Raw genomic sequence first — 22,596 nt, 5'->3', positions numbered from 1 at the left:
TTCATCTTAACACAAACTTAACTAAGAAAAAATTATTTATGTAGGTGTCATCTTGTTGATTATTATGCAAATTGATTAATTGCTTGTGTTTGTTGAAAAACACAAGAACAGAGGACTTTGGAAGAAGAAAAATCACAATCAATTGCAATAGTGAGGGGGGGCGGGGGAATAAATCGCAATTAGATTATTTTCCAAAATGTATTCAGTCCACATCAAACATAGTTCAAACACAAGAAAACCTAAAATCGAGTCAATGCAAAGTCGTATGGACAAGACAAAGTCACAATAAAATAGAATAAAATAAATGCAGAGAAAGCTCCATACAGCAGCATTACATGCAGCATATATAGTTATTACAGTAAACACCAGGGGTCTCCTGAAATGTATTTCATGCGGAAGTAGTGTAAAGAATGTGTTTAAAACAGAAAACGTACTGTGCAGTCTTAGAAATCACTCATTTCTGATCAGTTAGGGAAATGGTTCCCAAACATTTTCTATTGTGCCCCCCTCCCTTCCAGGAGAGGGGTACTAAAAATATTTTAGTCTTCAAAGGGCGCTACAAAATTTCAACAAAATGGGTCAAAAACCTAACCTTTATCGAAAAAATTTAAAAATCTTGAGTCATCGTCTTCTTCAAAGCTCATAAAAATAACAAAATGTGCAATCACATATTTCAAGTTATTTGAGAACAATTAATTTCTATTTAATACAACTGTTCAGTCCCAGTTTGGGAACCAATGAGTCAGGGAATTATACCTTACTGCACTTAATTTTTATGTCACTAGTATAAACACATAAAAAGCAAGTCCAACCACAACCTGGTCGCTTTTTTTTTTTTTTCTCATCTAAAACAGACAAACTCTAATAAACATACATGTTTTAAAGTCAGTAGGACATAATATTTGGAAAAGACACATACAAACTGGGCTGTGGAAGAAATCAAGACAATTTATAGCTATGAGACACCATTTACTGCAGCACCTTTAATGAAACCATTTACGTTGCAGTAACAGTTTCATTAAGCTGGTCATAAATTACCTCAAGTGTGTCTCCACATCTCCTTGTCAATGAGTGGCCATCAAACTAACATGCTTTACTATGACAACCGGCTCTTGTGCAATGTTTAATGAAGTATACTTAATGAATACTCCATCTGAGTGGCTTATAAAATAAGGACGGACACTTTGACTTGTTTTAATTTGCTGTCCGTTTCTTCCCTTGAACACATGAAGGACGCTCTTAATTAAAGCATGAAAATACCTGGTTATACCTAAAGGGATGAATTTGTTTTGTAAATGGAAATGCAACACAGAGCCATTACTTAGCAGGCGAACAAATGTTGGAGCTCTCCAACTCCAGGCATGGACAGAAATCGGACCGGGCCATTTTCAAACCATCCTCGAGCTCGCTCTGGTTGCTTTTGTTGCTGAGTGACTCAGTGAACCATGAAATGCAATCCATGAGGGAGAAATTTAATTTGAAGATAACAAATGAACAAAAGGGCTTGCACTGAGTTTATGTCTGAGGATATCAAATCAAGTTGCATTGAAGACGACGAGCGTGCACAGATGAAGGACTGGAAGCTCAGTGAAAGGCTTCATCATTTTCTGAATACATCATCAGGGCAACAAACAATATTTCACACTTTAAAGTAGGATGTTTTTTTTGATTGTGCAAAAAAAAGGCCTTTATTTATCACCACTTTGAATTACCTTTACCATATTGACACATTGACGTTCAAGTTATGATAATATCCAGTAGCACACTAATACTGACAGCTGGGCGTGGGAACCTCTGGGTACCTCACGATACGCGATACGATAATTATTGATATATTGGTCAGAAATCAATGTACGATAATCTCTGATATAACAAGAAAAAAAAGATTAAGTGAAAAAATACAATTTTTATTTTATATCTCTGAAAGACAATAAATTGAAAAAGTGTCATATGAACAGTGACAGTATTTTAGTGCAACATTCCAGTAAACAATTTATTGGTTCCTTCGACAAACAGTGACAACATTTCTATGAAGACCTACCTGCACATTTTAATGAAAAAGCAGAAAAGGTTTTTGGAAAAAAAAAAAAAAAAAAAAGATACTTAGCGCTAGCATATCGACTCACAATAGTTGTTTCTTTTAAAACAAAAAGACTATACTTCATGATGCTATTACGGGAAACAGTAAAAAAAAGTTCTCAGTTAATTACAACAGCCTACGTATTGTATATTCAGGGCTCTTAATGTGAAAAGCTAAAAGGCACAAATTTTTTTTGTATATTAAATCTAAAAAACAAATATTAATTCAGGATTACAGAACTAATAGTGTTGGAATATTACTTTAAAAAATCCCCTTGAGCTCAGGTTTGTGACTTTAAAGTGAGCTGTGTGCAAAATGTAAAATTCCACAGCTCAATCTGTCCTTTCCCACTAACTCGGGCATCTTTGCATAACCACACTCCCTTTATTTCCACAGGCTGACAGGCAGATAAAAAGACCGACGGCGCGGTTCAATATAATACTTCCACCTGATTATTTTTGGTTGGATAAACTTATTACAGGATTGATGGATGCAGTCACTGTGATTAACAAAGCTGTTTAAGCATTGAATCAAGTGCTAATAACCTACTTAACATTTAGAAACTGAATTGTACATAAACTAGTAATTATATTTGCAATGTTCCAAAAGGTCAGTTTTTCTAACAGTTGATTAAATATGCAGTAAGTAATGGCTTGACAATGTAAGAATCTTAATATTTTCCCAGCTTATCTAAAACAATCATTTATGAACACCTTAATTCTACTCTAATCTTTTTTATCTTATCCATGTCACGCAGCAGCTCAGTGCAGTTTACTATGGTCAAAGCCTAAAGACACACACAGGAACTCTTAGATCAATTACTCTTTATGCCACAGACGGATGAGGGTAGTGAACCCACGACAGCTGCACATCATATGCCAATTCTTTGCAAATGTTGAAACACAGAAATTAAAGGTGAAGTCTAACAGTTTGCTCACAAATCAGAAAAAACATGATAATTCTGTCATTTTTTTTACAAAAAAAATACATGGAATTTTTTCTCCTAAGCATCTGTCAATCCTCATTTTTGACTAAATAAAAGCACAATAAAAATTAGGGATGTCCCGATACAACACCGATATTGCCACCTTGAAAATAGTTCACTTCAGTTATTTTTTTACTGTCAGTATATGGTGGGAACAAATGAGGGCGGGGACAAAAACAACAAAACAATATTGTCCACGGCTCAAAGTTAAGAGTTCACAGTTCCAGTTTCACTGACTGTTCCCAAAACAATGTGATCATTGCTCTTAGTCTTCACCAGTGTTGGGAACGTTACTGTAAAAAAGTAATGAGTTATAGTTACTCACTACTTGTTCCAAAAAGTAACTGAGTTAGTAACTGAATTACTCTATAATAAAAGTAACTCATTCCCAAGGAAAGTAACTATTTGCGTTAAAAAAAAAAAGTTGCTATATGTCAAAGAATTCAGATTTTTTAGATGCGTGTGTCGTTGTGAGGCGCTTCATTAAATTTGAGTTGCTTACAACGGATGCTGCTTCATCAGATCTGTATCTTTGTGTGGCACGGGGGGTGTATAAACACTGGCTCTGATTGGCTACCATGAAACAGGCCGTAGCCAATCATAACCGCTCACCTTGTTTTTAACCCACCTCCTCATTACAGCTGCGTATGAAGCCAGGGGTGTTTTAGGATAACAGTTTATTCAATCAATGCACGTAACACACCGCATTTAAGGTTCAGTGACGTTAACGGCATAAAAAGTAATTAGTTAGATTACCCGTTACTGAAAAAAAAAAATGCAGTTACCTAACGCCGTTACTCCAAACACTGGCCTTCATTAAAAAAAATTTTTAAAAAAATTGCTTATTGGAGCGCGTATATCGGAGATTTTAAATGCAGTCCGATAAAATCTGATATTCGTTTGCTTGCCGATATCAGATATCAATATCAAATCGGGACAACCCTAATAAAAATGGAACGAACTACACTTTATGCACTATTTACAACAAATCTACGGTTGACAGCACGGTCATGCAAGGTGCTTTGGCTGACCAAGATACAGACACACAATCATGATAATCAGTTATTTATGTAAAAAAAGAAAATGTATCTGTTTGACTTTGGTCTGTAAGTCCTATTGTGCAACTGCAAACAATCAAATTATTGTTTCAAATTTCAAAATGTGTCCAAGAAATCTCATTCTATTCTAATTATTTTCTTTACAGGACAATAAATATCCAGTTTTGACATTTGTCTGACTTTTTTGAATTTCTCATAATTTGTTTTTTTTTACTGGTTTGGCTCTCATGCATGTTTTTCTTAACCATGTGGCCGTTCCCCAAGCACCACCTAAAGGGCCATGTGAATAATTTAGTCTGAGTTGATGAAAATGCTAATTTTATGTGTGTCTCTTTCTTTCTTTTGAGGTGACTATTTAAGTGTACACTAACAGGCATGTACCTCTTTGTTACCTAATGTACGTAAATATGTAACTGGCAGTTAGATACCATGTTGAATGTGAAGATTTGTTTGATCACATTGTGAAAGTGTGAAAGTGTGTGTCTCATCTTAATATTGGGCTGCTCTTAAAGAAAAAAATAGATCCTGAATTTGAATGTATTAAATACCCTGCATGGATAAATAAATATTGTCTCTTGCCTTGAATGAGGATGAGTTTGACAAATCAGGATTTAGTCATAGATTTAGTAAAGAGATAAAATAACTTCAAAAGAAGCAGCAGCATTTAAGAGCCCGTTTAAGGACACGACCGTGTTTCCAGAGTTCCTACAGCTGTAGTCAAATTTAATTCAAGACAATTTAATGCCATTTGCAATTAAATTTAAGACCAACTTCACAGCAACCATAATTGCTGTTTGAATTACATAAATTACAGTAAACACACAATGACAGTAAAATCACTCCAAAAAACGAGATGACTATAAAACAACAACAAAAACACAAAAAATAAAAACTGTTAACAATAATCTCTGTTGGAGAGGCAATTTTTGTTAAATTTACATTTTCCCATGTTGTTTATACATAAAAAAAGAAAAAAAAAATGAAATTTACCATTTATTTTGAAATGTGAGACTAAGTACAATCATAAAATCATACTTATTGTGTTAAATTTGAAGATTTTTGAAACATTATTTTTAGATTCATGAGTTTAATGCCTTTTAAGACTTTAAGGATTCGCAGCAACCCTGGTTTCTGGCAAAAACACCAAAAAAGGACGTTTACTCGTAGTTTTCCTACAAAACAAAGCATTGGCACCTAATACATCTTCAAAATATTCCTTTGATGTGATTTTTGACATGAAAATAAGTTTTATCATCTGCAGGAATCTTTGCAGCGCATGCATACCACACCAAAGTGGGAGGTGGAAGAGGTTTTATTCTGCAATCATGTCCTCTTCCCTGAGATAGACTTCTATTGTTTCAAAAAAAAAAAAACATTGTTCTGATCCGTGTCCATCAACATCTGATACACAGCAACGCCAAAATTCTTCCTCTCCGACATATCGTCCTCAAACGTGCTCTTGAAAACTACAACTTCCTGTCACCGAATAAAAAATTGAAATTAACTGGCTTTTTTGTTTTTGTTTCTGTCTTCTAAGACTGAAAAGTGTTGATTAACACTCCTTGTCCCTGATAAAGAGATATGCCTTGAATTTCAAGCCTGATTTTTTTATTTTAAAATTTAAATCAAATCATTAAAAAAAAAAAAAAGTTTCAATATCCCAGTGCATGAATGATGGTTCACAACCTTTTTTGGATCTTGACCCCAGAATTTCTGGTGACCCTAAAGACATTTTTTTCTCTTTCCAGAATTAGTTTTTGATCGCGTTTGTTATACTGTATTATAAATACAGAGTAGCCAGAATTAGTGACTAATTGTTCCAGCGCAGATATTTTTGGTCTGCATTTTGCTGGTCAAAAATAAATAAATTCTTAATGTCTCACGTTGGACATGTCTTTTATTTTGAAACAAACTTTTCTCTTGACAGGCATGCTGTGAAATGCATGTTGCACAGGACAATACTGTACATAGATTGATGTTTTAAAAAAATATTATATGCGTGTGTGTTTTCAACAGCTATTTTAGAAAAACAAAATTTTGTTGGTAAGTTCATTGTTTTAATTTGTAAAAGAAGAATAAAAAAACTATTTTCATCGTTATTTTTTATCAATTATGAGACATAATTAAACACTGAAAGAGTTTCTAAACCCCTGTTTTCTCCTCACTTGCCACAAGGAGGAAATTTTTTTAAAAAAGCATTGATTGTTGGCGGGGCTCCTGAAGCAGTTAAGACACACCCAGTCTATACTATAAAATCTCCAAAGAACAATCTATGCTAATGCTAACTCATTACTCAGTATACCTCGCTATTCACTCTTCTCTCAGTCCAACCTACTCACCACAGATTGTAGAACCCACAGGTGCTAGTTTTTATAAAAGGGGCGGGGCTAACAGTGCTCGTTTGTGAAGCAAGATGGTCCCAAAACATCAGATGAACTTGTTCTCAGCCAATAGCAAAAATACATTTTAATAGACGAGTTTCCACCCATAGAGGGTAGTCACTGACATTTTAAAACAAAATATTCAAAATTTAAATAATTTGACTAAATGTTGAGAGTTGGACTAGCATCAATCAACAGCACTACATCACCCCCAAATACATTTGTATACAGCAGAAAAAAAGTGGTTTTGGGGTTTAGTTACTAAGAATGTGCGATATGTTGTCGTTGATGATATATCGTCAAAACATTCCCTAAAAACCTTGTTCCACGGGACAAAATTGCCCAGAACTATTTTGTCAACAACTTATACTCCAGAGCAGAACGCTGTTCACGGGAGCTTCGGCACGAAGCCTCCGTGGTGTGTGCCGCCACCACCGCCCCTCCCACACACACACACAGTGGTTCTCGTCACTGGAACATTAGATTATCTGTCTAGGAGGAAAACGGCAACTTGCGTGTCCAAAGTTAGTCCAAGACTGAAAACAAGTTTGCACCGTGCATGCGCTTCACTATGTATCGCTGCAGCCAATGAGGAGGCTCCTTCGTGGGCTCTGCTCACCCCTCCTTCCTCTAGGGGGTGACCGCCAAGACTTTGTTTTCTGGGGTTTTATTAACTCAAATAATTCATTATAAAGCACAGACAGCACACAGACATACATTTTTTTTCAGAAATGATTACTTTTACAATATACTATGATTCTAATAAGATTTTCTTTTTTTTTTAACTAAAGAAAATAAATCAAGTACCGCAGCTTTAAGTTGGGAATTTCTCTATTTATTTATTGCTTTTATTGTTATAGTGATAAATACCAGAAATGATCGGGACAATATTTTTTTGTCTACATCACCCATCTCTATTAGTTACTCTTTAAACTCCAGGTGACCCCACATGGGGTCCCGACTTCAAGGTTGAAAAAAACTGAAATAATATAAATATCCCTAAAATATCAATAAAATCCAATGACCAAAACGTACACAGACCTGCAAACTGTATAGTTTGTTCCGTAGATGAATTAGATAGAATGGAAAGGTAGAAGGATGGATTACACTCATTCAAAAGAAAGACATGGCGTAGAGCTGTCATTATGAGAGAGCAAAGCCCTCTGGCAGTGTGTGTGTGTGTGTGTGTGTGTGTGTGTGTGTGTGTGTGTGTGTGTGTGTGTGTGTGTGTGTGTGTGTGTGTGTGTGTGTGTCACTAAGTCCACTTTTCCTGGAGCATATCAGCAGTCCAACAGTCCTCCATTCTGCTACATACATGCATGTTAAAGTGCCACCCACACCCTGTTAGATCATGATCACAGCTCAAAGTGAACTGGGAGAATAAATATTTGAGTGCGGTGCTGTGAGCCTTGAGCTGGTAATGCTGGAGCTGGTAGTTGTTGGCTATGGTGGTGGTGGTGGTGGAGGAGGAGGACGGTGTTAACCTGACAGCAGCAGCAGACACTGTGATATCAGAACAAGTAAAAACACATCCACGCTCTACGATCACCAAACATCTGCGATCAATCGGGCCTATCGATATCATTACGAGGTCGAATTACAGCCGAGTTGTTGGAAAGCGGCTGCACACACACATACACATACACACACACACACACAGAGCCCGATCATCTCCAACTGTGCCTGAATCACCTCCGCGATCCTCCGCTCGTGTATTTATTTACCTGCGCTACGAACCAACGATCACCGCCACCAACACGCAGCCGTCCCTCCGTCCTCCAGCAGCGGGGACTCGGCTCAGTTCACCGCGGACGTGGAGTGGAGCGATCCGCGGACCGGAGAGCCAACAGTAGCCGGAGACATTGTGAACAAATCGGGCGAGCGGTGACCTACTTCCGAACTAACATCACGCTGGAGATGATATTCATGCGCTGCCTGTGCTGCGCTGCGCCGGGACATCCCTGCGTTTAACGGCAAATCATGTTTACGGTGAAACGGTGCCGTCATCACCGAGGATCCCACTTCACAGCGGGCGTTAATCAACCCTAAAGAACCACACACTTGTCTTTGACCCCTGTGCGTGTGCGTGTGTGTGTGTGTGTGTGCCACATCCCTTTATTCCTGCATAAAAGCTCTAATTTTACTGAAAAATTAATTAAGACAGAAATAACAAGAAGCTTATTTAAATTATTATCAACTCCAAATAGATCATATCATTACAAACATGTGGAAAAACAAGAAATAAGAGAGTCATAACGAGATAAGAATAACAAGATGCATCTTAAAAAAAAAAAAAAAAAAAAAAAAAAAAAGTGTTGTCTGCTGCATTCCTTCAAAAAATGTCTAAATGTGCCCAAACTCACTCAGACAGCAGACAGAAATAACAAGAAGCACCTTTAAATTACTACAGACTCCAAGTCGATCATATCATGACAAACTTACATTATAAACATGTGGAATAATGAGAAATAAGAGTTATAACTGCATAAAAATGATAGGAGGTCAAATAGTTTCAAACTGGGGTATGATATTATGCATGTATATCTTTACAAAAGTCTATAACTACATAGGGAACAACACACTAATAAAACAAGCTCTATTCCTAGAAGAAAAAAAGCTCTACATTTTACAGAAAAATGTGTCCAAACTCACTCAGACAGAAATAACAAGAAGCGTCTTTAAATTATTATGGACTCCAAATAGATCATATCATTACAAACATGTAGAATAATGAGAAATAAGAGAGTCATACAGAAAATGTTCCAAATGGTCATATATACAAACTGGTCTGGAGCAGGTTTTCAAACTGGGGACCGAGGACCACTGATCTTACTGGGGGTCCATGAAATAAACCAACACACCAATAAAACAAGCTTTATTCCTGAACAAAGCTCTAATTCTACAAAAAAAAAAAAAAGTATTTAGCCAAAACCCACTCATGCAGCAGACAGATATTTAAATTATTATAAACCCCAAGTAGATCATATCGGGACAAACTTACATTATAAACATGTGGAATAATGAGAATTAAGAGTTATAACTGCATAAAAATGATAAGAGGTCAAATGGTTTTAAACTGGTCTGGAGCAGTGGTTTTCAAACTGGAGTATGAGGACCCCTAGGCCGTACCTTAAAAGGTCTATCAAATAATTTATTTAAAAAAAAGATTACTCATATATACAGTATCTTTACAAAAGCCTATAACTACATAAGGAACAACGCACTAATAAAACAAGCTTTATTACTAGAAAAAAGCTCTACATTTTACAGAAAAATGTGCCCAAACTCACTCAGAAGTCAGACAGAAATAACAAGAAGCGTCTTTAAATTACTATTGACTCCAAATAGATCATATCATTACAAACGTAGAATAACGAGAAATAGGAGCGAGTCATAAAGAAAATGTTCCAAATGGTCATATAGACCCCTTAATGGCCCACGTCACGAGTGACATCACAATGGAGGCAAAAACATTAAACGCCGCTGGCTAAAGACTGTGGAAGCTAGTAATGTTACAGCTTGTTGTGTGTTTGTGTGCCAGAATAGGAGGAATAACGTGAGTGGACGTAAATTAAAGTTTTATAGGATTCCAGCGGACACTCATGCTCAGAAAAAAACCATGACAATTGTGGTTTTGCCTCCAGGCTAAGCCCCGCCCAACAAAATATGTCACAATGTTTACAAACAATCAAAGGGTCCAATCAAAGAGCAAGTTTTCAAACTGGGGACCGAGGACCACTGTTCTTACTGGGGGTTCATGAAATAAACCAACGCACCAATAAAACAAGTTTTATTCCTGGAAAAAAGCTCTAATTTTACGAAAACAGACGGAAATATCAAGAAGCTCCAACTAGATCAAATCAATATAAACGTACGTTATAAACATGTGGAATAATGAGAAATAAAAGAATCATAACTACAGAAAAATGTTCGGAGGTCAAATGGTCTTAAACTGGTCTGGAGCAGTGGTTTTCAAACTGGGGACCGAGGACCCCTGGTCGTACCAATTAAACAAGCTTTACACTGACAGTATTTGGATACTGTGGACATGACACAATACTGTATCATTGAAGTGTGATGACGGTCTCAATGGTTACAAAAATACAAGACTAGAACAAATATCCTCTAAGTTCATTTATTTTACCAAGATCTTAAATATTTAAAGATTACACGTTTAAATAAGTGGTTCCCAACCAGGGGTACGTGTACCCTTAGGCCTATTGAACACATTTCAGGGGATACACGGAAACATTTGTCAATTTAATTTCTAACCTTATTAGACACTTTTTCCTCAAATTGTGGCACATCTCATTAAAATGCATGAAAAGGTGAAGTTCAAAATCTAAAATGTCCAAAATATATTTAAAGAAAGGCTTAATGTTGGACCAGATACAGGAAAGGGTTCAGATGAACCTGCTGACACTAATAAACAATGCATAAGATGAACTAAGGGTTACTCACTATGTGAAAAAAAGAATAAGAGGTACATGGGGACAAAAAAAGTTTGGGAAACACTGGTTTGAATAATGGATCATTCCTGTGGAATTATGGGATATAAATGGGAGTAAACTGTGATCTGGAGGACCAGTTTGGTTTTGGACTGAGATGATGGCCAAGCAATCAATTGAGAGTTATTATAGCATCATATAGTGACTTTTCTTCAGCAAAGGATTGAAACACCCATCCTGCATCGCTACAGCAAGTCTTTCATCATCTCATCCACTAATCAGACAGTTTAACACTAGTGTGGGAACATGACACCCCACAAAAACCGTGTCTCAACTTTCCATCCACTCATGTTCACAGTCTGATTTCAGGGTTACAGCAATCACTGGAGTCAATCCCTCCAAACCAAATATCATTTTTAACACACTGCGGGTAAAAGATAGCATTAAATATGCTTGTGTTTCTCTTTAATGGCCATGACAGTAAAATCACAATATTATTACAACATCTCTTTTACTCAGTTGTTATGTTAATATCTTTAAATACCACAAAAAATTGATTATTAGTTATGGAATTCACTGCTTGCTACCATATAAAAATCATTGTCTCATTTTAATATATACTAAACAGAATATCTGCAGATTTATACTTGCATAAACTATTAAAATAAGTATAATCAAAAAAGCAGTTCTACCATAAACAGTAATGTCTTCTAATTAATCTTTGAAAACGATATATAACTTAATATTTGTAGTGAAAATCAATACACGAATATAAAAAAAAAAAAAACACAAACCTCACATGTGCAACGGCATTCTACCACAATTCAATGTATTTATTTATTTTTTATCTATTCAGTTTATTTCCAACATGGTTGCAGTCACAGAAGTTTAATTAAACAACAGCTACTGCCTGTAGGTTATGATTACTGTCAACAATCTAATGTGCATCACAATAAAGAAGGAAATTAATTACATTTAAATTAATTGCATATGAATGACAGCAAAAAAATAAATACATCCATGTTCATGGGACTCATTTAATGTATCCCCTGCTCTCAATTACACATTCAAACTAATTATGAGCGATCTGTCATTGCTTATCATTTATTATCACCATTACATACAAAACACACAGATAAGCTCAGCTCTGTTATTATGAACCATAAAACACACACACACACAGACACACACACACACCGAGGGTGTTCGAGTTACAGCCAATCTTCAATATCTGCACAAACAGCAGGTTTATTTCCTTTTAACAGTAAACTGAGAGTAAATTCACAGTGTTATCAGAATGGAGCTTAATTGGGATAAAATGCTTAGTGTCCTCATCAATATCAGCTTTACTGTAGGTAATTAACAGCTGGAAAGGAGCCGAGTGTGTTGAATTAATGAGGCGCGAGTGTGAGGGGAGGCTGGGGGAGTGGAGAACAGCAAAGAGCTGACCAGCACAGCAGTCCACACACTCCAACACCCCCAACATGCTGCTGCTTCTGTGCTTTGAATATTCCATCTATATACAGTAGAATACTGTTGCGATCCAAGCTTTTCATTATTAAAGCATCGACCAGCTGAGTTTAGGTTTGACTGAATAATACCAGGTGTAGGATTTGTTTCTCCAGCTATTCGAACACAGTGGTTCTGAAACTTTTTTTTTTTTAGCTCAAGTACCCCCTTTGTCATACTTTTAAATCTAAGTACCCCCTTTGTCCAACTACTACATTTTGTGCAGAATACTGTGAAAAAAACTACTATAAAGCATAATGATGGAATGAATGAGTGATAACACACATTTTATAGAATCTCATTTTGTATACAAGTGAAAAGAAACAGTATTCAATGCCCCCTGAATAGATTTATTTCTATAGTTTTAATCATTTCCCGTCATCTCCCTCCTGTTATGGAACCAAATCATCCTTGTATTTTCAGTTAATCTTCTAATCAAGATCATTTTTATTATAATTTTGTGTATTTTGTTGTTGTTTGTCTGTTCTTTTCATTATTGAGTATATTTTTCTCTTATTGTTGTGTTTTTGTTGTCATTTTTTTGTGTGTTGTTGGTATTATTTAAATTATTCTCCCTCAGTGTGTGTGTTTTTGGTGTTGTTTGGTTGTTTCTGATGTCGTTTTGTGTGTTTCTCTGTTATTTTTGTGTATTTTGTTGTTGTTAGTCTGTTCTTTTGATTATGTAGTCTATTTTTCTCTTATGTTGTCTGTTTTTGTTATTATTTAAATTATTCTCCCTCAGTGTGTGTGTTTTTGGTGTCGTTTGGTTGTTTCTTATGTCATTTTGTATGTTTGTCTGTTGTTTTTGTGTATTTTGTAGTGATCTCGTGTATTTTTCTTTCATTTAATTTGTTGTTGTTTGCTGGTTTGTCTGTTTTTTTATTATTCAGTATATTTTTCTCTTATTTTGTGTGTTTTTGTTGTGGTGTTCTGAGTTGATGGTAATATTTAGTATGATTATCACCCTGTAGTGCCATTGCATACACTAAGGGGTACACATACCCCCATTTGAGAAACAGTGTTCTAACAGATATTTGGTGACTTTATTAAAAATGTCCTGAAATCACTGACAATGCTTTCATTTTTAGGTCCGTCATCATTTACACATGAACGTGTTGATTTCTAAACACAAGTGTAAGGATCAGAATTTCCCCTTGATGTAGAAACCATTAGGGACTCCAATTTTCGATTTGAAAATTTCCCAAATTCCGTTTCAGAGTTTACCAATTTGTGCTTTGATTACGATCAATCATCTTTGCCTATTTAGATGACTTTACAGACTATTAAACTTCCTGAAATCATACCAAACATGATAAATAGGGTTAATAGAGTCAACTACTGTTTTTTTATTTGATATTTACATGCTTCAGATGACTTACGAAAGCTGGGAGAGATACGCTGAAATTACGTTGCAAGATTGTCCATTAGCTACACTGCTAGACACTCAGCCGACCCGTTTTTACAGGAAAAACATAACGCAAATACAAGATATGGCCCTAAAACACACAAGTGAGGGTTTAGTCCATTTCAAATAACTATTTCCATTTCATTTTGTGCAAAATCCCACCAAGCTATGATTATGTAGTGCAAGATTTTGAATGACATTCTGAACCAAATTGGACGTATTCATTAGTTTAGTACACTTGGTAGACATTCAGTCACTCGCATACGTGTGATTTAGTCCCAAAACATTCATGCGAGATATTTCATATTGGGGCCTAATTTAAAAAAAATTAAAAATAATGGTTCAGATTTTTGTCTGTCTTCCGCGATCACGGAAAATCCCTACCATGAGCTAGCATGAGTGGTTTTTTTTTTTAGTTAGTTAATTTTTTTTTCTTTAAGCAATTAATGTGTAATTGTATAACGTATTTAATGTGTGAGCGCATCAGATATGACGATATGCTGTGTTTTGCCTCTTTGAAGTAAACAGATTTTAGGTTAGATACGTTAGCTGCTCCATAAACATGATTTATTCTTGTTCTTCAATTGCTCCATTCATTGATTTTTACCGTCTGAGCACAGATAGTGGAACCGGTCAGCAACAATTAAGCATAGAACACAGATAAGCCGCATAATGTTTAGAATAATCGCTGTTTTAAATCAAAAGAGCATCTAAGTGCTTGAAACTAAAGATCCGTTATCGTACACACAAAGGCTTGAACCAAACGGGTAAGAATCTATTTCTTAGCTTCAGGCAGCAGATGTATGATAACAGTTCAACACCATAGAACACAAGCAGAACAAGTAGAGTAATTATCAGAGTTGGAGCATGAAACCAGACAAGCAAAAACAGAGAGGTGAGAGAAAAGAGAGGAAACCGGATAGAGACAGAGAGAGAGGTGAAAACCTAACACAAAGGGATCAAAGCAAAGGAAGAGAGGAGTGGAGAACCTGATAGTGAATCTACCACCTCCCATTAGTGAGCAGCAGAAGAGTCAAACTGACTCTGAATCAAAGGGGCAAAGATTTTACATCCAGCCTCATGCTTTTCTCTGCCTGACAGACTTTCTGTGGAAGACGACACCACAAAGGAACATTTTAATATAAATAATAAAAGATAAAGACAGTTACTGTGGTACCTTAAGTAGAAACAGAAATAAGAGATCCTCACCAACATCAACAGAGATTGTAAACCTCAAAATAGGCCTGGGCAATATATTGAGATTCAATTTATTGAGTTTTCTATTTTGGAGATGGAGAAAATTACAGTATCGCCTATGATGATATATATATTTTTTTAGCTTATTTTGTTATAAAATACTTGTTTTCGGAGTCACTGCTTTCAATACTTCTCAGAAAAGCATTAAAAGCACATTTGGATGGATGGTTGAGTGGCTCCTAACCCAGACCTATCCCTAAACAAGCCACATTACAGAACTCACTCACACATGCTGTCCCATATAGATGAAAAATCCAAAAGTGGCCTTTTGGTGTTAATAAAATGTGCCTGTGTGGCATTTTTCATCAGCAAATTTAATCTAGAATAATCTTTCTAGTAAGACTTTATCGAGTGAAATTTATCGAGATTCATATTATTTTTTTGCCATTTTGAGAAGAAATATCCAGATGAGTTTCTATCTACAGTATATTGCCCAGCCCTAGTGTCAAATACTCTCTTTGCCAGATATTAGCAGTTATCTGGATCAGTGATCCTGATCATGGTACCATGAACATTCACACTTTAAAGGCTTATAGAAGAACAATTTTTTTTCTATTAATAACTATACAGCAGGTGCAAATGTATAGGCAGCACCCCCAGTTTTTCCGAGTTATAGCCATTAAATGCACAATCCGGATCTGGATAAAACATTGAGGAACCAATCTGACAGAACTGAGTGTATTTTCCCCAATCACGAAATTGGGATTTTTAGACTTTTGAAACTGATCCAGAATCAGTATATTGATCAGGAGCCCCTTCAAAATTTTATGGAATCTTCCACGGCGTACAGGTCTATCTTTGGTGTAAACTGTGTCAAATCCATTAAGTACAGTAGTTTTCAGGGATGTCCCGATACAACTTTTTCATTTCCGATATGATACCGATATTGCAACCCTGCGTATCGGGCGATACCAATATCAGCATGTCATACAATTACCTATTTTGTAGTGTGGAATGTTAGAAAAGTCTTCATCAAACTGACCCATTTATTATTATTAACCTTCAACATGATATCTACAGTATTCTACAATTGAAAAAAATAAATAAAAAAAATCCGTAAATTTGAATCCTATATTGGTTTTCAGGCTAATATTGGACCGATATCCGATATCAATATGGGATTGGGACACCCCTAGTAGTTTTGACGTAATCCTGCTAACAAACAGACAGACAAATAAACGCTGGCGAGGTAATCAGTCACGGCTGAGGGAGGAGAGCGCCCACCTGCGGCCCTTCACTCATTCTTTTGGCATCTCCCAAAATCCAAGGCAGTTTGGTGCCATGTGCTTTTTCACTGAAGAAGCCTGACGTTTGTCAGTCACAGTAAAGGCTTCTGTTCCCTTTGGCTGCAGCCAAGCAGGGTTTAGTTTCTACTCAAACACACACACACACACACACACACACACATACGCAATCACACAATGACACAGTGTGCGAGTATAGCAAACAAGACCCCGGCTCGGAGAGAGCGCCACATCCACAGCAGCTGTGGAGCGGTGGACAGATGAAACCAGTCTGTGGGTCTTTTCCCTGCTTCTCCTTTATTCCACACAAGCACTGCCTGCTCTTCTTCCACATTTCCATGAAACACAACTGTAATTTTCACAGCTGTGTCTTGGCAGAGTGCCAGGGTGAGACAGAAAGGGACAGAAGGGGATAGAAACAGATCGAAAAAGACAGAAAGAAAGGGGGGTTGTTGTTGCACCGACCTTTGGCCTTTTTTCGGCACAATTCCACCATGTGATGCTGCTACGCCTCGAGTACTCAATTTGCTTTATCTGCATTTACATGCTGTAGTACCTGCTCCTTAGTAACCAAACGGCACAATTATCATTTGACTGCACACCTGTTGTTTCATTTAGCACCAAACAGAAACCAAAATGTGATGTAGAATGCTGTAGCGCACTGGTTTTTGGCTGGTATTTGGTTGTGCTGCCTCAACTCTGTCTAAAACATTTGTTTTCTATTCAAATTTACTCAACTAATTTAAAATAAATTATCAAGATGAGTTTTGTTGATAGTATTTAAATGAATAAAAGGCACTACTACAAGTATGGTAGAGATTAATGTAGACCACAGCATTACTTGGTCCATTTGAACAACTTTATTAACAGTAATCAACTGTAAAAACGAGATGACGATTATTCTGTTAAAAAAAAAAAAAAAGAATTTTCCTCCTTTGGCAGATGAAAAGCTGCCCCGGGCTCACAAACTAAACTGAAAACAAATACATCAGAAAAGGACAACATAAAGCAATTTGTGGAACATGATTGTAGTGCTCTGGCTCTACAGACCGAGTGTTTGCCACCGCACAACAACAGAAATGATGTCTTTGTCCAAGATTATACAAAAAAAACTACACTCACTGAAACCATTGTGTTTATTTAACTCACATGTTCTTCTAGAGTCATGTTGTTTGGTTTTTGAGTTAGACGTTTTTTTTTAAATATTTAAATCTGTTGGTTATAAGTGGAATTTTTAAAAACAGCCTTGTAAGGTTAAGTTATTCAAGGGTAAAATTGATAGACTGATTGTTGGGTATACACAAACAAGGCAACCAAGAGGGACAAAAAGCTTGGTTTAAACCACAATCCAAAGTCTGATACAGTGTTGACTGAAGATGTTTCAGGACATTTTGATTATTATTTTGACTATTTATTTTATATTTAAAGAACACTAAGAGTGACGGGGGAAAGGACTCAAGGGAAATTAGTTAATGGTTTCATTTTCTATTTGATGTTAAAACTTTTCTTCTGTGCATCCATTTCCTCAAATTACTAATCCTGAGAAGCGAGTGGGTGGACTACCCACAGCAGTGAAAAACAGCACAAACCTTCTAAGTTGTTACTATTCCACCAAACTAGCAGTGCTAGCAGACGACAGCTAATTTGGGTTTGTGACTCACTTCTCCAAAAAACCACAGTGCAGTAGCGTCGCCCTGAGATGCTGATGAGCACAAGTTAGGGTGCACTCATACTGACGGATCCAAGAGCATTTTAAACAGCTCTAGGATTAGTTTGTTCGGATAGTCCACTTTGTTTGGTTTGTGTAAACACGCAAACGAAGTCTAGAGTGGATCAAACAGACGAATCCTAGAGCGATTGGTTTTGTCGGTCTCGGAATGTTTCCAATCGAAGTCTAGAGCGTTTAGGAGCACCGCGAACACAACCGCTCTCGGTGCGGCTCAAACACAGGAAGTATAGGCAATGAGATAGAGTGCATGGCAATTTGGGTGATCTGTAGAGCCAGCAAAGATGCAAAACAGGGCTTTAAACCACCAAAAGTATGGCAACTTGTTGCTGCTCCATTGTTGAATGTTGTGAAAGAACAAAGAGAGGAGGCAGTAGTTTCTACGCACTCTAAGGCACTAACTTTGACCCATAGATGAGAGCCTCTTCTTCAGGTTTCTGGTTCTCTGCCTAGAGAAGTCTCTACTCCCGTTCTCAATGCAAACCAAGGTGATAAAATTACCTTCTGTCCTCTGCCCATTCGGACAGAGTCCGGGACTAAACCTGTGCGAAACCACCCTTTGGAAGCTTGTCCCTAGAGTCCCTGATTTTCAGGGTTCATGGCCCTGGAGCTCTGGAAACAGAAAGATCAGATGCACTGACCAGGGAGTGCAGCCCGAGCCGACAGTAGAAACAAGACTAGAGTTTCTGAGTGGCCACAGCTTTTCCAGCTGATTTCTAATGCCATTGGCATGTTTCCATTGGCGATATCGGTTCTACACGGCTCCTCGCTTTCGGGACACAATACTGTTTTTCCGGGGCATTTCCGTTGAACACCAACATGACACGCAAAATTGCCAGACGCCACGGATTGCACTTCTTTGCAGCCATCCTCACAAGATCGCCAACAAAAATCAATGGTGGCCAAATGCTTCCTCGCTGTGCGTGAGTTGATGACTTTACGCTGTGATGATTCTCAGACCCAATCAGTGTCTGCTTTGTGCCTACGTCACATTTTTAGACCAGGGCTGCCTTTTTGGAACCTCGACAAAGGAAGTACTAAAAAAAGCAGCACCAGGTACCATGGAGGAGGTACTTTTTCCCAGTGAAAACGCACAAAAAGAGAGTAGAGCCGAGCCGATGCTGCCAGTGGAAACGTGCCAATTGTAACACTTGCAGCACTGCGCCTTATGCAGGCGATTCTGCAAGAAAGCAGGAATTAATTTATATAGTGTCGTCATTAGCCTATTAGATACTGTTCTGTCTGACCATACTGCTGCATCCCAAAGGCGAGGTTGCTTTTAATGAGAATGGGCTAAAATTACATTTTTGTTCAAAATGACATGAAAAGAAGAAGGAAAAAGAACCAAGAGTATAAAAGCCAGTGAGCTCTGACTTCCCTTTAGATAAGAGTCATTATCTCTCTTTGGATGATGAATAAGAAGTAATGATTTAGGAAATGGGATGTGTAAGTCTAGTTTAAGTGGCTATGAAGACCATAAAAATCAGCTAAAGTACCTACTTGTCTTTATTTACTCCAACCTGTGCTTTGAAAGAGGCTGTTTCTCTGAGCTGGAAGTGTGAGAGGTTGCTTTCTCTGCCTCCCTGTGTGACCAGAACAAGACACTTGTACAGAAATAACGAGATTATGTCCAGGATTGATATCGCAGCTCTTTGGCTCACACGTGGGCAGTGAGTGCACCTCTCTACCACACACACACACATACACACACACAATGCCTCCACAGGCCTATTAAGGCACACTGTGGCGAAACAACTGGACACAAATCCACCACCACCTCCACACCACCACGCTTTATCGATAAGCTGCATTGTTCATGGGAGGATTTGCACACAGTTGTGCTACCCAGCATGAGCCCCCGGCTTTATTAAGCTGATATCATGTCAAAGCCTGTACCTTTAAGTGGCTTTTTACAGCAAGGGAAGATCGCTTTTACCAGATTAGGGGGTTTCAACAACTGCCTGATTGTTAAGTCTAAAGAAGAGGCTTGCATAAAGGCCGGGAAGTCAGGCTCTTTAGATGGTTCAGCACTGTCTCAATTAACGTGTATTTCTTTAACAACAGAACAATAATAAAGACTTTTTACAACTTTTTAAAAATTAGAAGAAAATTAGAATATCTGTATTCTAAAAGATCAGAACAACAATAATCCGTCTGCAGTGTGTCGTTATAGTAAATTATAGTCTCCTTCCTAAAGTAGAATAAGTGTATATGTGTGTTCCAGTAATTATCTGTCTCTGCAACATACAATCTAACCAACGTCACAACTTGTGATAAAGAAAGTCTGATTTAAAGTGTGGTGCAACAATACACTTTTCAGTATAGGCTGCCTAGTTAAAGCAAGTGATTGATTCAAATGAAGTCTGACCAGAAAGACAGTTTTCGGTTAATTGTGCCGATACCAAATGCCGCAAGGTACATCATTAACAACAGCTGCACAAAATGTGCCACTTTGAGCTTTTTCTCCTGTAAGGGACAGCACGTGTGAGTGAGTTCTGTAGTGTAATTAGTGATCAGTAATTTCAGTAATCCATCTAACTGAGCTTTTAATGCTGTTCTGAGAAGTAGTGAAAGCAGTGACTCCTAAAATAAGTATTTTAAACCAAAATAAGCCATTAAAAATAGGAAGTGTCTATTAATACGGAAACGTATCAATAGCCCCCCGAACTATGAGTACGTTTTCAAGACCTTTTCTACAAAGTGCCTGTTTTTTCACTGTGTCAGGATGGCAGAGTCGTCTAAGGTGTCTGACTGAAGAATTCTTCCTTCCGCTACTGTGGGATCTAATCCCACTTGTCATTAATATTTTTTCATTTTAACATATTTAACACGGCAAATTTCACCTTTAAAAATAGATATACGAAAAAAATAAACATTTTAGGGTACTTCCTGAGTTAGGGTTAAAAATACATATACGAAAAAAATAAACATTTTAAAGTATTTCCTTGGTTAGGGTTAGGATTACAGATAGGATTAGGGTTAAAATAAAAGGGTTAGCAGGGTAGCTAAATAAAAAAAAAATTAGCTAAAATAAAACTGAAGGCACTTTAAGTCACGTGGTGCACCTATCACATCATCTAAACTAGCCAATGAGGGGCGCTTCATATGAAAAGACTGGCCGTCTATTCATACGTTTCCGTATCAATAGCCGTGGCCTTAAATAAAAAATAAAATAAATATATAGGCGATATTGTAATTTTTATTGTAACTCGATATGTCTTATATCTCGATATATCGCCCCGCTCTAGTACACGGGACAAAAAAGATTGGGAACCACTGCACTAGAACAAGCTGGTCCATCCCATGGGTCCGCGGGTCGTATATTTAACACCACCACCACTTCAAAGGGTTGTGTCAGATTGACCAGCCCTTCACAATCACCCGGTATTACCGATGTAAAAAACCAACAACTAATCGACCAAATCGGTCCCAGTGTGAGGACTAACAGCTTCTGTAGTAAAGTGTTCCTCTACCACATCTGACACCAACTCCACCACAGCTCAGACTGCGACGCCACAAACTCCAACACAAGCGCGTGCGTGTGTGTGTGGTGTCCATTATTCTGCATTCCAAACACGACTTTAAGTGACTGTAAATACCAGCAAAGTGTCCTCGGATGGATAGAGAGGAACACCGATAGGGAATGATGAGCTAATCTGTCAGACGAGCCCGTCCCGGAGCGACACTTGGTGTTTTCTCAGAGAGTTCCACGGTGTGTTACTTACTGCTGGGGTGGCTGGAAGTCAAGTCAGCGGGGGGGTCGTTTCATTCAGCCACACATGGGGGTGATGCGTCAGGTGTAACGAGTCCCGGGAGCTCTCACTCACTCACTCACTCACTCATGTGGACTCGGTCGATCCAAGCTCTTCTTCTTCTTCTTCTTCTTCTTCTTCTTCTTCTTCTTTTTCTTCTTCTGCTCCGTTAAAAAAAAACACAACTCCAGTCCGTTCACTTTAAAGCACGACAGCGGCTTTAAACACCAAAGCGATACGTGTCGGTGTCGGACACCCCCACACACAGCTCCAGAAAACTAATGCGGCTCACTTCGGCATGTATGTGTGTGTGTGTGTGTGTGTGTGGTTTTTTTTTTTTTTTTTTTACATAACAGCATCATCCGCTTTTTTATGTTGACGCATCATGTAGCGAAAACATGGAGTTTCTTAAAGGGCCACGGACAGCACAGCGCACATGTCACCGGCCCAGCACAGCAGCCCCCGCTGTGGCTGACAGATGGTTTACACCAGGTTAAAGTCCTTAAGCCTTCATCTTATGACACTGTGATTAACCCTTATGTGATCCCATGCTTTCAGCTTTTGGTTCTATTTTCATTTCCAATGTGCCAAATACTGAGCAGTATGAAAAATAATAGGCAGATGTCATGATGTGATACAATAGAGCAGGGGTTCTCAACCTTGGGTCAGGACCCCAATTGGAAGGGGGTCGCCAACTACCTTATCAAAGAATTTGAGCCAATTTGTGCCCCTTTCCGCAACTACACCAAAC

The 22,596-nt window shown here is 37.7% G+C and overlaps 1 protein-coding gene across 2 annotated transcripts in view; it reads right to left on the bottom strand.

Moving 5' to 3' along the window:
• Window positions 1-22,154, bottom strand: part of bahd1 (bromo adjacent homology domain containing 1) — a 33,813-nt gene extending 11,659 nt beyond the window's left edge. Inside the window, exon 1 of one of the 2 annotated variants that reach the window (XM_028437912.1) lies at window positions 21,819-22,154. The gene's annotated coding sequence lies outside the window, so the exon portion shown is untranslated. Of the gene's footprint in view, window positions 1-8,228; window positions 8,404-21,818 lie in introns of those variants that run through there. The other variant, XM_028437913.1, reaches the window with a different exon arrangement.
• Between the last annotated feature and the right edge of the window lie 442 nt (window positions 22,155-22,596).

The sequence above is a fragment of the Gouania willdenowi genome, chromosome 22, assembly GCF_900634775.1.
Source record: "Gouania willdenowi chromosome 22, fGouWil2.1, whole genome shotgun sequence".
NCBI classification, from domain to species: Eukaryota; Metazoa; Chordata; class Actinopteri; order Blenniiformes; family Gobiesocidae; genus Gouania; species Gouania willdenowi.
This window is presented reverse-complemented; position numbering and strand designations above follow the sequence as displayed.